This window comes from Lacerta agilis, chromosome 16 (genome assembly GCF_009819535.1).
Source record: "Lacerta agilis isolate rLacAgi1 chromosome 16, rLacAgi1.pri, whole genome shotgun sequence".
NCBI classification, from domain to species: Eukaryota; Metazoa; Chordata; class Lepidosauria; order Squamata; family Lacertidae; genus Lacerta; species Lacerta agilis.
The window spans coordinates 29,595,457-29,610,570 of NC_046327.1; the positions used below are offsets into that span (position 1 = coordinate 29,595,457).

Below are 15,114 nucleotides of genomic sequence, written 5' to 3' on the forward strand. Positions count from 1 at the left end.
GGTTGGATGGCCATCTGTGGGGGATTCTTTAGTTGTGGTTCCTGCATTGTGGGGGTTGGGCTAGATGACACTTATGTCCCTGACCCAGCTCTACAATGGTACGATTCTATTGCCTCCACATTCACATTCACCCTTGTCATTGCACTTTCTAGGATTTGCTTGAAGGAACAACCAGTACCAGTTTGGAGCCCTTTCCTTCAGTATCTTCTCCAGCCTCTGTAGAGTCTGAGTGCCCTGACTGCTCATCCATTTTACATAGATTATTTTTATTAGTGTCCCTTCCTTCAGCCAAGGAATTGGAACACCCACCTTACTTCAGCTGAGGTGTCTCAGCATCCTAGTAAACAAAACCTGTTCAATAGATCCAGCATCCAGGAATTCCCCTCAATACATGTCTGAACAGTGTTTCTCTCTCAGAAGAGAGGATTTTGACCCCTTCAAAATAAGTTACCCAGTTCATCTTCAATCCTCACCAGACTGCTAGGCAAGATTATTTCCATCATGGTTAGTATCTTCAAAAACCTTTGTTACCCTTCCACGATGAGACCCTATATTTCTTAAATCCTTCACTAAGAGGTTCACAAGAGCTAGCACTTCAAGCAAGTCATTGAGACAGGAGCTCCTACACTGTTCCATCAGCCTAGAGACCAGTGCTTAGGGCCCCACTCTCTTGGGGCCCCCAACAAATTTAAAGGAAAAAAACCTGGATGTACATTTCCAAAATATAAGACAAAAAACAAATAAAACCTATACAGCAACAGTGTTTTGTGTTGTGTAGGCTCCTATAATGTAAGTAATGGGCCCCGCCTGCTAGCCTGCTCCCTGAAATATCACATAAAAAGGGCCCCATTACCTTCAGTAGCTTAGAGCCTCATCAAACCTAAATCTAGCTCTGCTAGAAACTGGTAAAAAACTGGTGTCAATCAGTCTAGCTGAGCAATGCAAGCTGAGCAATGTTTAAGGGACATGGTGGCAGAAGGAGGCCTTTTGCAGCATAAACCTCTTTGAACTTTGGGTGGGTCAACTTCCATTGAAAGCCTTTCCTTCATGACACAGTTCCAGAGATATCCTTGTTCACCTGGACAGCATATGTACCAAGTCTTACATCAACAGATAGGCAGGAATAAGTTTTCCACAACTCCTCAAATAGGTGATCTGTTCGCTTCCTTGAGCAGAAACCTATTACTGCCCTGGGAACCCAGAATCTGAGGAGAGGGCTCCAGGAAGACTCTTCAGGTCTGGTTCTTATTTCCAGAACAATCAAGAGAATTGGGGATCAGAAAACACATATCATCTTTATTGCCCCCCATTTGTTATAGGTTTCAGACCTGGTTTCCCTCTCAATCCATGACCTCTTCTGGAAATTCTGGATTGCTGCATGACATGCCTCCTCCAACATCCTCACCTACAACTGCCTGGAGGTTGAAAGGCAGACTCTTCTAGCCCTGAGCTGCCATCCCAAAGTAATTTTCACTCTTTTAGTCTCATGCAAATCTCCCAACTGGGTACCAATCATACTTGGGTATCATAATCTACCCCATTATACATGATTTCAAAATAAACTTAACAGAATAGAAGGGCCTTTTAAAATGCTGTGACAAGTCACACAGCAGCCCTTGGAGCTTCCAGGCCTTCAACTAAATTTCTTGAAAAGAAAGCAGGATCCTTAACAGTCCGTATATCCTAGGGCTCAGAATACGTGGGGGTATTTGGACGCCAAGTTCTCCCTTCCAGGGATGTACAGTGGTACCTCGGTTTTTTAATGTCTCCGTTGATGAATGTTTTGGAACTCGAACGCTGTAAACCCAGACATAAATGCTTCGGTTTTCGAACATGCCTTGGAAGTCGAACATGCCACATAGCTTCGGTATTGTTTTCCTTATTGAGACTTTCATTTTGAGTTTTTTAATGTTTCAGAACTCGAATGGTCTTCTGGAACAGATTATGTTCGAAAACTGAGGTACCACTCTACTACTTTTTAAAAATACCAGTCAGAAGTGTCTTCCTGCCCATGTGGGGAGAAAGTATTATTTTTACCCTGGTGAACATTTATTCTCATGGGTAGGACATCCTGCCCATCTCTGCATTTACTCCAGTTACTATGAATCTTATATTTTCCAGATTTTGTTTGAATTTTTTGGAGAGTGGAAGTTATCTTGTTCTCTCTGTTCCAATTAATATGATCTGTTGGTTTCATTTCTTCCCATTCTATGGTGGTGGTTCTTTCTAGCTCTTTCTGTTGCAGATGCTCTTTCCTTAATATGCTATGTCATTGAGTATATGATGAGCATTTCTCACCTTACAGGAAGTGACTTTTCAGCCCGGTTTTCACAGTCCCAGAGGCAGGACCTAACTGAATCTGGAATGTCCTCTGCCCCCTACCTGCATTCTCATCAGGTAATAACTGCATTCCTCCACCATACAAGACTTATCTCTACAGTTTAACGTTGTTATAAAAGTACAGTGGTACCTCGGGTTACATACGCTTCAGGTTACATACTCCACTAACCCAGAAATAATGTTTCAGGGTAAGAACTTTGCTTCAGGATAAGAACAGAAATCGTGCTCTGGCGGCGCGGCGGCAGCGGGAGGTCTCATTAGCTAAAGTGGTGCTTCAGGTTAAGAACAGTTTCAGGTTAAGAACGGACCTCCGGAACGAATTAAGTATGTAACCAGAGGTACCACTGTATTGAGATTGCATATGTCAGGAGCGGCCAACCTTTCCTGACCAGTGGGGCAGATCTTAATCTCCTTACCCATGGTGGGACAAATCTGACAGGGCAGGGTGAGAGTACCTACCTGTCAGTCACCTGGTGCCATAGTGATGTCAGGTGGTGCTATATTTTGAGGCCCTTGTTGTCGCAACTTCAAAGTACAATGCAGGGCAGTTTTCAAAAGGGCTTTCAAACAGCCCTGCGCTGCTCTTTGAACTTTGGGTTTTTGGAGGTTCAAAGAGCAATATCTGGGAGCGAGAAGTAGCTTCCAGTGTCGCATCAGCTGATGAATGGAAGCATGCCTTACTCTAGCAAAGGAAGGATCTGGAGCTCACTTTAAGCTACTGATAGTTCCTTATCAAAAATATATTTATTAAACATCAAGTTGGCATACACTGAATTTTATAGTTTCCTGATAGTTCTTTTTGAAGCCCTGCCCTTATCCATCCCACACCTGACATCATGTGTAGAGACTGTGTGTAGGGCAGGTGGGTGTAACACCCCCAAAATGGCCCAGCAAGCCACATCTTTGATGATGTGGGTGTAGGTGGCTGAAGAAAGTTCCATATAAATATTAAAGATTGTGAAAATTACTTACATAAAATGAGTTTAAGTGGGAAGGTGGCTGTGAAGATGTGTGACTATGAATTCCTGGAAGTTGCTCCATAGGGTTAAGATAACTCATGTTAGGCGATGTGCAGCAAGCTGGGGGGCAGCAGCAATATTGGGCAGCAGCCCTAAATAACAGGTGGTTTCTACACTCATCTGTAATATGGAAATAACACTGGCTTGCTTCTTAAGGTTGCTGTGTGTAGTGTGTTCATTTAGAAGAGTTCATCTTGCCTGTCTCCTACGGATTCACCACTAGTGTAGCATACCATGCAAGGCACTCTGGCATGCGTTAAAATAATTGGTAAGTGATTTGATGTTTTGTGGTACTTCAGTTTAAAAATCAAAAGAATTTATGAGGTTCAGTGTCCTGAGTCCATGTTTTTGTGTTGTGGTGGTGCAGGGAACACACAGCCCATGTATTTTTGTGGTGCAAACCGTGTGGGCAGGGATGTGATCTGATGACAGTTTAGGTAGAATCCATGTGGATACGTGGAGTAGATCGACATTTCTGCCTCATAGAGGTGCTGTGAAGCCCTGGATCTGTATCCCCCCCCCCCCATTTCATGATGCCTTTTGGGGAAGCCTATACAGGAAAAAAAACCCATGCCAATTCATGTATGTGTGTGCGCGGAACCCCTCGCTTTGCACCAGGATGGTGCTGCAATTTTCAGTTCAGCTGATGAACATTGATGCGAAGTTCAATTTAGCAGTTTATTGGGGGGGGGGGCGCCGCCATATAAAAACCATGTGCTGATTCTTGGTTTTGCGCCATGGCACCGGGTGTGGCAATTTTCCTGGCTGAGGGTGTAGCTTTGCCACCTGCAGTTTGATGGTGGAGGGGGGGGGCGGTGAGTGTCCCACCCCATGGAAAGATGCCTACAGACTAAGTATTTTTAGGAACGCGACAGTTATTGAATTCCAGATAATTTCTCTCTTTTTCAGCGTTATTCCACTCCTTTTTCCCTCAGAGCCCTCGCTGAGGCGGTCGCACCGCAGGGCAGCGCGGGCTTACGTTTGCGCGTTTTCCTTCCACTCCAGAGGCCTACAAAGCGGGCGAATACGACTAAAACTATTTTTTTTTTGGCGGGGGGATGTAGAACTGGCCACGAATTCATGGGGTGCATGGGGTTAAATATCGTCTCCTCAGCTTCGCCTGGAACCATTACGCCGCGTCGGAGCCAGGAGAGGAGGAACGGCGGCGGCGCTTCCCCCGGCTGCTTCTAGCTCACTTCCCCTTGTCTCTCCCTACCACACGCAGCGCCCCCACCCCAAGTTTTAACGATCCGAGCCACCTCAGAGGGCGGCAGCCCAGTTGGGGCGCGCGCTCGGCAGCGAGGGGAGGGGGGGCGCTCTCTCTCCGCGCGCCTTTCGCGCTCCTCGAGCCTGATTGGCTGCGAGGAAGGGGAGGGGGCTTCGAGACAACGGGCACGCGAGGGAAAGGGGCGGTCGCGGCGGCGCCGGAGCCCCTTCCCGCTCCCCCCCACCCTCTCGCCGCGTTCGGACTCGACGCCTTCCCTCGCTCCCCTCACGCCGCGTGGGCGCGCGCTGACGGCCGCGTCTTTCGGTTCCCCCCTCCCCGCTTTTTCTCCCGTCCCCCCTCCCTTTTAACCCTTTCCCTTCCTTTCTTTAGGTCTGCCCGCTTTTCCCCCCGCCCACCGCCCGCTGCTCTTTTTCCCATCCTTTCCTCATCCGGCTCGTCGGTCAGTCGGGAAGGCAGAGATCGGCTGTGAGGCGGTTTCTGAGGAGGCTTGCTCTGCGGAACAGCCTCTGGGGGCGAGCGAGCGAGCGGGCGGGAGCTGGGTGGGTTGCCTGCCTGCCTGCCTGCCTGCCTGCCTGCCTTTAAAGTCGAGGGGGGAGGGAGGCATTCATTGCTCGCTTCTAAACCAGGGCAAGTCGCCCCTCCCTCCTTCCCCCCCCAACTTTCACGGTTTTGGTTGTGGACTCGCGGAAAGCTCCCCCCCCCCAACCTCAAAGCGCGCGCGAGGAGGGCGGGGCAGATTCCGTCCACCCGTCTACGCCCCCCCCCTTTGTTTTCAGCCCTACTTCGCAATTTCTCCCAATTATTGATCATGATCACCGGAAATAATCGGGCAGGGTACTAAGGAGGGCGGGGAGGGGAGGGGGGAAAAACACCCCCACCCCCAATCTTTGTTCTTCGGATTCGCAAAGCGGTGGTTTAGCCCTCTTCGTTTTGCTGTAACTTCTCCCCTTACCCCCCTCTCCCATCCCACCCCCCCCCCCCGTTTGAGGTCTCCCCCCCCCCCGCATACTTTATTTTTATAACCCTCTTTCCCTAATAATCCGGGGAGGGGTCGGAAGACCGACGCATCTCTTTCTCTCTCTCTCCCCCGACCCCCCAACCCTAAATCCAAAGTGCTGCTCACATGAGGAGGAACAGGAGTCGGAAAGAAGCAACCAGGTTAGTCACTCGTGTAAAAGCCGTGCTGCCGTCTGATATTGGCTTCTGACTCATTTTCTGTGTTCAAGATGGGGAACGCACGTGCATATTTTATTTTATAATTCTTTGTCTGAACGCAAGATGCTCCAGCGTTTATGTCGACGTGCAAAAGCTACCGTGTGGGGAGTACAGTGTAGTGTATTTTTGGATTGTGTCATCTTAAAGCCCTTTCTGTTGGACCTCAAAAAAATCTGTTTTTTAAAGAACGAACGAACGGTAGCTTGGATAGAAAATACAATATCCTTGCAGACTTGTGTGCTAACGTGCGTTTTGTAGTAATTATTCTGCTTATTCTGTATAAGCAAACGCTGTGCCTGAAACAATGACCTTTGCTTTTCTCAGGGGCTTACAGTTTTACACATTAATTTGGCTTCACTTCGATTCTGTATGACAGTAGTTCCGTTTAAGATGTGGGTGTTGAATGCAAGTTTTTACTAAAGCCAAGGCACAGATTTTGTCTTTTTAACTGTATCAAAAATGTAAGCTCTGTTAGGCCAGTTTCTTTCCCCCTTTGAAGTTGCCTTAGGTTACACAGGGCTTTAGTAATTTGAGAATTTAACCATGTAGTTTGTCTTCTGTTGTACACCACTGTGTAAAGCTTTAAGTGCAGCAAACTAACCTGGATCTTTTCATTCTTTTTTCCTAGATATTGTTGGTGCCAGGTGCAGCTTTTTAAGGGGCCCAGTTCTGAGGGAGCAGAAACACAAGAGGAGTTTATTGTACTTTGAATCCTCAGAACCTAAGATTCTTTATTATCAACCTTCATTAGAGGGAGGAGGAATATAAAGTCTGTCCCCCACATTACTTTACTCTTCAGAGCAGTAGTTAGGCATCACCCATTGGGGTACCAGGATAATACAGTTCACATGACAGCTTCTTTCTTTTGGAGGCTCTGTGACCAAACCAAGCTTGAAGAGCTAAAAGTCACTGAGAGGACTTGATTACCTCCCTGGGGTGGGGTGGGGAGAAAAAGAGAAGGTCCCAAGAAAAGCCTATTCGCATTGAAGGAAGATTGAAGCAACAGTCTCTGGATATTGCTGCTCTTCCCACCCCCAAGCGTTGGGTAAGTTACACTACCATTATTCACTTATTCATTCACTCTGTTCTGTTTCACTCCACCTCCACTCCACTATGTGGTGAAGAGAAGTGTCTCAAGATGGTGAGCGTGGTGGTGGTGGGGAAGCAGGGATAACTGTGTGTGTTAGTATAAAACATTGAAAAGAGGGTTTGTATCTCTTGTGCATTACCAGTTTGGGGTTTATGTGCTGTTTATGTGGAAATAGCTGGCACCTGCAAAAAGGAATGCAGACTTAATGGGTGTGCAGAGACTTGTATCACCTAATAAGGGGATGACTCTTAGTATATTGGTACAAAAAATAAGGATGAGTTGTACAAGTGAGTGGAAAAAAATCACCCCCCCCCAAAAGAAAATGTATGGGAGGACGCATAGAATGAGTTGGAAGATTAAGGAGTGTTTTATGGTTCTGCAGTTGGACAAACACAGTAGCTGAAACAGTCCTTTCTCTCCAGACTGGTGTCTTTTGCAAATAAAAAAGGGATGCAGAGTAGTGGTATTGACATATGGATGCTTTCAAAGAAGTGTGTAGTTTATCACCTGGTTGCAGTGGCTGTTTCTATAATGGAGAGAGGATGAACAGCCAGAATATGCAGCTGTATGCAGGCTTCCCTGGTTGTGTTAACGCTTGCTTGATTTCAAATTGTGCTTCATTTTATGCTTGTAATACCTTGTGAGCCACTTTGAAAGGCATATTCCTGAAAGGAGCCTATAATTAATGAAATGAAATTCAAATATATATTATGTTCTAAGAACCAAAATTTGCTTATACAGTATCTGAGATGTGGTTTGGAATTGTATTTGTTTCATTGGGGTGATTCAGATGCAATGCCAAACCATGATTTAGCGCTATATGGACAAACCTGGCTGGGCCCTCAGGCATGTGTACTTTGGTTTATTCTGCTGTGTAAGCATAAATAATCAGTTTGCTGGTTTGGGATGAGGTGGCAAACTATGGGTTACCTCATACAGTACTAGGAAAGAAGGTTATAAATTGCTGTTGCAGAAGGCACTGGAGATGGGAGGTGGAGTTTGTGAGCCTGAGGGACCAGCCAGACTCATGCACGTAATGCCAAGCCATGTTTTGGTATTATGTCTAAACCAACTCTTTACATGTACTTTTTTACCTAAGTATATTGAAATTCTGCAGTTGTGCTTTCCTCCTCTGGATCTTCTCATTTTGAAGTAGTATTTTAGCTAAATTATTTTTACATTTACACAACTGGGCTGTAATTTAAATGAATATGTTGTAAGGAACATGAATTCCATTATGTGGCAATTGACCTTTTGGGTCTTGTCCACTGCATGGTGGTTAGTGGGATTCAATCAGGCTGATTTCTATCCCCAGCCATATAGGAAGGGTTGCTCCTGCCTAGGGGCCAAACTGCATGTCACATTTGTCATGTAGTTGGTCCTTGAGTGCAGGCCTTTTCTTCTAGAAATTGCTAGTGTGCACCCCCATTCCAGATTGAGAATATGACATTAAGGAGCTTTAACCCTTTGCTATGGTCATGGTACAGATTAGTTTACGCCATCTTCAGATTAGGGCCCCAGTAGAGGTCAATGGATTAAATTCTCCTGAACTCATGGCAGGATCCTTGTTCAGATTGCCCCCTGTCCACACTGGCAATATGTGAAGGAAAAGTATTGTGCCTAAGACTTTAAAATCAAGTCTGGTTTGGCTTTAATCATCATTGTGGCTGAAGATTTTCCTGAAGAAAGTATGTATCATGGAATAAACAATTTAGCTTTTTAAAGTAATTAAAAAAAATAATTTTCTAGTTTCATACCAAGAAACAAAACCCTGTGCCAGAGATATTAAGGGGTAGGGCCACCCAGACAAGGGCTTGTTCAGTCCTGCCATTGAATTCTATGGGATGTAGTAAACAATTTTGGACATAGTTGAATCGATGCACTGCAGTCAACAGAACAGGTCCACCCCGACTCCAGTGGTATCCTTGAGTGCATCACTTTACATGGGCCATAGTTCTATGGTAGAGCTCCTACTTTGCGTACTGACTGTCCTAGGTTCAATCATTTGCATCTCCACAAATGCAGGTGATCAAAAAGATCTCTGCCAAAGGCCTCAGAACTTCTTCAGCAGCAGCTCCAAACCAAGTGTGCATAATGGCTCGAGGCCCATCCCTGCTTTCTAGGACTAGGTAGCCACAGGCAGATCTTACAGTCTCTGAATGCTCACCTTTGTATATGCTCCATTAATGGACTCCATATACTCCAGTTCTGTTGCTTAGAGACTTTAATTTGTATACCTACCTAAGTTGTTTCTCTTGCTTCCTCTCCGTATTAAATAAATCTCAGCTCTTGCTGCTCCCAACCTCTTAAATTGTGCACTGGTTGTTTTCCTACTTACTGTACTTTCAGAAAGCCTGGGGGCTGGAGATACTGCACACTATTTAGGTGGGCTCTGGTGTTCATACCTTCGTCAATCTCATTACTGTTTGAACACAGGTTTCATAGTTCCCTCCAGAAAAAGGGATTGCTGGTAGCAGTGCATTTTTCATAACAAAATGGGGTGCTGGTACTCATATATTGATAAAAGTGCCGTGGGCGCCAGCACAAAATGGCTGCCATATGCAGCAAAAAAAGAATACTGTTGCAAAAAAAGCCCTTCTGGTAGAGAAATTGGGGGTTATGCTTAATTCACCCTTATAGATGACTTACTGTCATTCATTCCCATGGACACTCAAGGATAATATTGCAGCAGAGACAAAACCTCTCTACAAACCCAGACAATTGGGCTGACTTTCGTCTACAATAGCCCATTGTAGTTACACAAAGTCTCTGCAGAGACCCATTGCCCCATCACCACAGTCTCGTGTTCTTATGGCTATGCAATGTGTACTATGCCTATTGTGGTGGATGTTGTGCACTAGTGTTGTACAGTAGTTTATATTGATTAATTCAGGATGCATTCTAGTGATAAAACATTCTTTCTTACTTTGATAATAGTCTCTGACAGTATACAAGACAGCATTAAAACATGTTTGTTTAAGCAAGCCTATCCAGACATGTAAGAAGTTAAATGTGTTTTAATCTGTTTTTTGTTGATTCTAGTTAGGTTTGTTTTACGTTTTTCTAAAACACCTGTTTTTAACTGTCCTTTATTGATATTTTTAATTATTATTTTTTTGTAAACCACTTTGAGGTTTCGTTACAATCAAGTGGTTTGCAAGTTTTGTTAAAGAATAAAATAGTGCAATGCAATGAGGTTAGGTAAAGGCTACTGTACATTATTGTTTTCTTAACAGGATATTCTTGCCATTTTGCTTCCCCCTCAGTGGAAAGGAAAGATACAAAATATACATGGAAACTCACAAAAATAAATAAATTCAGTTCGAGTAGATGCTTGTGAATCCTGGAACTGGGTCTGTCTCAAGTAGTAGGCAAATAACTAATGCTGATTTTTCTCACTCATCATCCCCCCTATTTTTCTACAGACAATGAAGGAATAGATCACAATCACAAATCACATGCCTTAGATCTCATACCAAGTGGTGTACATTTTATAAATTGCCTTCAAGTCTAGTGGTGAAAAACATCTGGAAACATCTTACTCGTTTTTATTGCCTGGCATTGAAAAGGAACACTTGAATTTATTTTATTTGATAAAAAATTACAGCTTATGGCGGCTGCATGTTAAGGTTGAGAAACAATACTATGTGATTGAAAAATTGCTGCAAGAGAGCTCCATATAAAATCTGTTTGGTTGCATTCTTGCTGCAAAATCTCACACTGCAGACAGAAGAAGTTAGGTCAGAACAACAGTTCCTGTGTGGATAGGGTGGTATATAAATTCAATAAATAATAATAACAACAGTCCCTTCTGTTCTTGTCAGTTAAAAGGAGACAGGAAAATGGCTTGATGGTCCACAGAGACTAGGTTCTGCAATGTCTGCACCATTGTTGTCTTAAAGCAGACCAATTATATGGGGATAGGCTTGAAAATGTTTCTTGTATATAAAAAGCAGATTTGCAGGTCTCTAGCTGCTCTTAAGATGGCCAATTTGATGTATTTAATGCTCACCTTATAAGGACTAGACCGCAAGAGATAACTGCCTTATCCAGTGCAGTCAAAATTCCACAGTAGTGCTCTTATTGGCTTGTGACAGCAATAAGCCAGGCATTTTAAAGACCAGGTGACCATTTGTGCTGTGATCTTTTGATAGCGAGCTGCTTTTTATGTTCACATTCAGCTTTGTACTACAAGCACGAGATCACAGCCTTAAACTCTTTTAATCCAGAGAATACATAACACTCACTGACCTGAACTTTCAACAACTAATGCAACTTTGAATTTATGCAGTATCAATAAAAAGTTCTGAAAGGTGGGAGTGGAGTCACTATTTAGCTAGTTGGATTATTATTGTGGAATAACTAATAACTAATTCTTCAGTAGGTGTCAATAGTGTGGCCTAGGTGTGTATTAACCTCTGAAGACAACTTTGGGTTTGGTCCCCATATGTTTCTGCTAAACATATCAATACAGTGAGCAGCACTTTTTGCATGAAGATTATATCTGGGAAGTGTTGTATGCAAATGCAAGAAGGTATCTCTCCCACCTTTTTAATGTTTAAACCAGCTTAAACTCAACCAAGCAAGAGCAGACCATCCTTAAAACCTCCTGAGTCATCTTAACTACAGTTGCAGGAAAGTGTGGCAATGTCAGTGTGAGGCATGGTGTCTGCACCTATGAGTGTATTTAAACAGACCCTTAAGGTGACACAAGTTTCTAGTCAAGGACAAATCAAAAAAGACTTTGTGAGTGACTTCATTCATTTTAAGTAGCTGAGGCTGCCACAGTTGGACTAAGAACCCTTTTTCTAGTAAGGTGGGAGGGATTGCAAAATTAACTACACTTTGCTTCTACAGAGGAACCTCGTGTTATGTACTGTTCCCCTTGTGAATGCTGCGGGTTATGAGTTCCGCTAACCCGGAAGTAGATGCTCCCGGTTGCAACCTTTGCCCCGGGATGCGAGTGGAAGTCGCACCTCAGTTACGACCGGTTTTGGGTTACAAACGGACCTCCGGAACGGATTAAATTTGTAACTGGAGGTACCGCTGTATTATTTAGTTAGAAAAGAAACCACTTTGTGTTGAAAACCCATGATATATATCAGGGGTGGGGATTGAATCTGCCCAGCGGTCCAGGTCATTATTTCCCCTCCCCATGCGGGTAAAATTTAGTAAGGGGACAGAGCCATCCACATGGCAAACACTTGACATGACAGTGATGCCAGGTGACTTTTTATTACCTGCAGGGGTCTTCAAAAGACCATTTCAGAGTGCTGTTTTTGCCCTGCATTTTTAACAGGGCTTTGTGCCTGGACACCTTTTTATATTGAGCTGGGCTTTCATCTGCCCCATGCCTGATGGTCCCATATGACAACTGATGTAGGGCAACTGCGCATGGCTTGGCTGAAATGGGGAAGCTTGGTAGATCTAATTAGGTTCCAGGGCTGGCAGTCCCCCGCCATATATTTTATCATAATGTTGTTTATACCAACCTGCAAGTTAGGCTATTTTTTATTATTATCCCTTTATAGTTCTTGTTTTATTGCTTTCCTAGTTTGTCCAATAGTGCAGCAAGTGTGCTAGGCATACAGTGTGATCTATAATTGGGGAAACCCCCAGACTGTGTGCTAAATTAGGTCAAGCAGATGTCCTAATCTGGCGTGTGGAGTTGTTTCTCCCAAACCATCCTCCCCTGCCCGTAATACCATATACGATATCAAGTGGGAGGCAGGTGAAGGTGTGGCCCTCACTTGGAAGTTCATTTTCAAGTGACTTCTATTAGGAACACACTTCAGAGGTGTAAAGACTCTTGCGCGTGTCGGCAGAGCGCATGCAAGCCTGCTTTGCCTCTTTTTGTGATGTCTTTATGATCATTGAGGGCTACTTCTGGGTTTCAACGTACGTGCACATTATTCAGACATGCCTAAATTAGTCATTAGCTATAATCTGACATTATTATCCACCTGTCAAACTTGGCCTGCAGGGTTTGGGCAGATAAAGATCTTGGCACACCAGGCAGAAAAGGCTTCCCATTCCCGGAGTAGTTCATTGTTGCCCCAGTAGATGGTTTGATCGGCTTTGGGGAGGTACTGGCACTGCACTGTTCAGTGGCTTGAATGGAGCAGTGGTGGAACAGGTGGGCAGACAAATAAGGAATAGAAACTCTTCCATTACAAGCTGTTCTCAACACACACTCCCAAGAGATTTAGGTTTTTTTTTTGCTGGAGTCAGTGTGTGTGTTCATTATGAATATGTGTTCCTACCTGTAACTTTATGCCCAGCAAGAAGTTCGCACATCAGAGGAATAAAGAAAGATTGGTTTATTGCATGAAATAAAAGGAGCATACATGAAATTTAAAAAGCCTCTGGCTGATGAACACCTTACACCCTTTTAAAATGTGTTTGTTGGGTTTTTTGTTATTGTTTTTATCAGGTATTTTGTGTTTGTATATTTTTATGTTGAGAACATTCCCGAGATCTATGAATAAAGGATAGCATACAAATTTAATAGTTATACTATACTTATAATAATGGATGCTGTTTTGGCCAGCAAGGCGACATATAAGAGAGTAGCAAATCATACAGTACATACCCACCTTGATCTTAAAGAGTAAAAAAAAATCCCTAACCACCCAAAAGCCTGAAGAATAGGCACAGCAGTTTGCCACAAACTCACATTAAAATTAGGAAAAGGGGAAGGTATCCCTGTCCTAAAGTAAGAGGAACCCAACTCAGGAATGAGAGACCTTCTGCATGAGAGTTGAGCTCTCCCCATTGATATACTGTACCAGCAAGGCTACAGCATCTCTCTCACTTGTTTCTTGGTTCATGGTCAGGTGAAGCATGAAGCTGGTCCTTGAATTTTAAGTACAATTTTCTACCAATGTACCCTTATGGAGAGGGGAAGGGTCTTTCTGGATGGGTGTCATAATACCTTTATTCCTTTGTACCATTGTTTACTTACTACAAGTTCCTGTCTGTCTATCATTTTGTTTACCTTGCCCATTTTGAAGTCTAAAGGTCACGATCCTCCTGCAAAACAACTAACTGGTTGTCTTGCATGTTTCCTCAAACATTTCCCCCCGTTTGCTTTTATTAGTTTTCTTACTTGATGAATAAACAACACACACAATAAAATAATAAAATGACAACAACAACCAAAATGGAAAAAATATATACAAAAGCATACATACAACCATAAATCCATAAGTTCTTACATACAGACTTATGTCACCATACATTGGTACCTCTAGTTGCGGACTTAATCCGTTTCGGGGTGCCATTCGCACCCGGAAAAGTCTGCAACTAAAGCGCCTCTTCTGTGCATATGCACGGCGCAATCGAGTGCATGTGTGCGGCACGATCGAGCACTTCTGTGCATGCGCAAAGCACGCAGAACAAAACCCAGAGGTAAATACTTCCGGGTTTGCCGTCTTCTTAACTTGAAAAAAAGCAACCTGAAATGGCTGTAACCCGAGGTATGACTGTATTCTTTAATCCCAATTCCTTTTGTTCTCTAATAGACTTTTGTCCTCCTCAACGCGGGTCTATTTTGTCTATTTGTTAAACTGCTCCTTTTATCCTTTCTTCATTTCTACTGTTTTCCATGTACTATACTTGTAATCCATGTTGTGATTTGCAAAAATTAATCAAAACAAATCCAGGATTTGACTTGGGGACACTGTTTTTTTAGATAATCTCTGTAAATTTCCCATTCCTTTTGCAGTTTTTGGTTAGGCTGTCTCCTAATCACAACCGTCATTTTTGCCGATTCGAGAGATTCAAATAATTTATCCTTCCATTCCCTTTTCGTTGGTACTATTTCACATTTCCAATTTCTAGCTATTAATATTTTTGCTGCCGTTGTAGCATATTCTCTTCATATCCCAAAGGAAAGCTTCTGATTTCTTTATAAAGGTTTGCTAAACATTTTTTTAGGTCCTCATATATAATATCCCAGAAGTTCTTAATTTTTTTGCAACCCCACCACATGTGAAACAATGTCCCTTCTGCCTGTTTACACCTCCAGCAAGTATTAGACCTCGTTTTATACATTTTGGATAATTTGCTGGGAGTTATATACCACCTCTAGAACACCTTTAAAAGATGTTCCTTTAGTGTATAACAGGCTGTAGATTTCATTCTTTATTCCATAATCTTTCCCATGCCGATAGTTGGATATTTTTGCCAAAAGCTTTAGCCCATTTAACCATTGCTTCTTT

General features: G+C 43.4%; 1 protein-coding gene across 2 annotated transcripts in view; it reads left to right on the top strand.

The window, feature by feature from the left end:
- Window positions 1-5,636: 5,636 nt before the first annotated feature.
- RIMKLB (ribosomal modification protein rimK like family member B) overlaps window positions 5,637-15,114 on the top strand; it is a 46,950-nt gene continuing 37,472 nt past the window's right edge. For both annotated transcript variants that reach the window (XR_004428016.1, XM_033173027.1), the window contains exons 1-2: window positions 5,637-5,745; window positions 6,431-6,847. The gene's annotated coding sequence lies outside the window, so the exon portion shown is untranslated. The remainder of the gene's footprint in view (window positions 5,746-6,430; window positions 6,848-15,114) is intronic.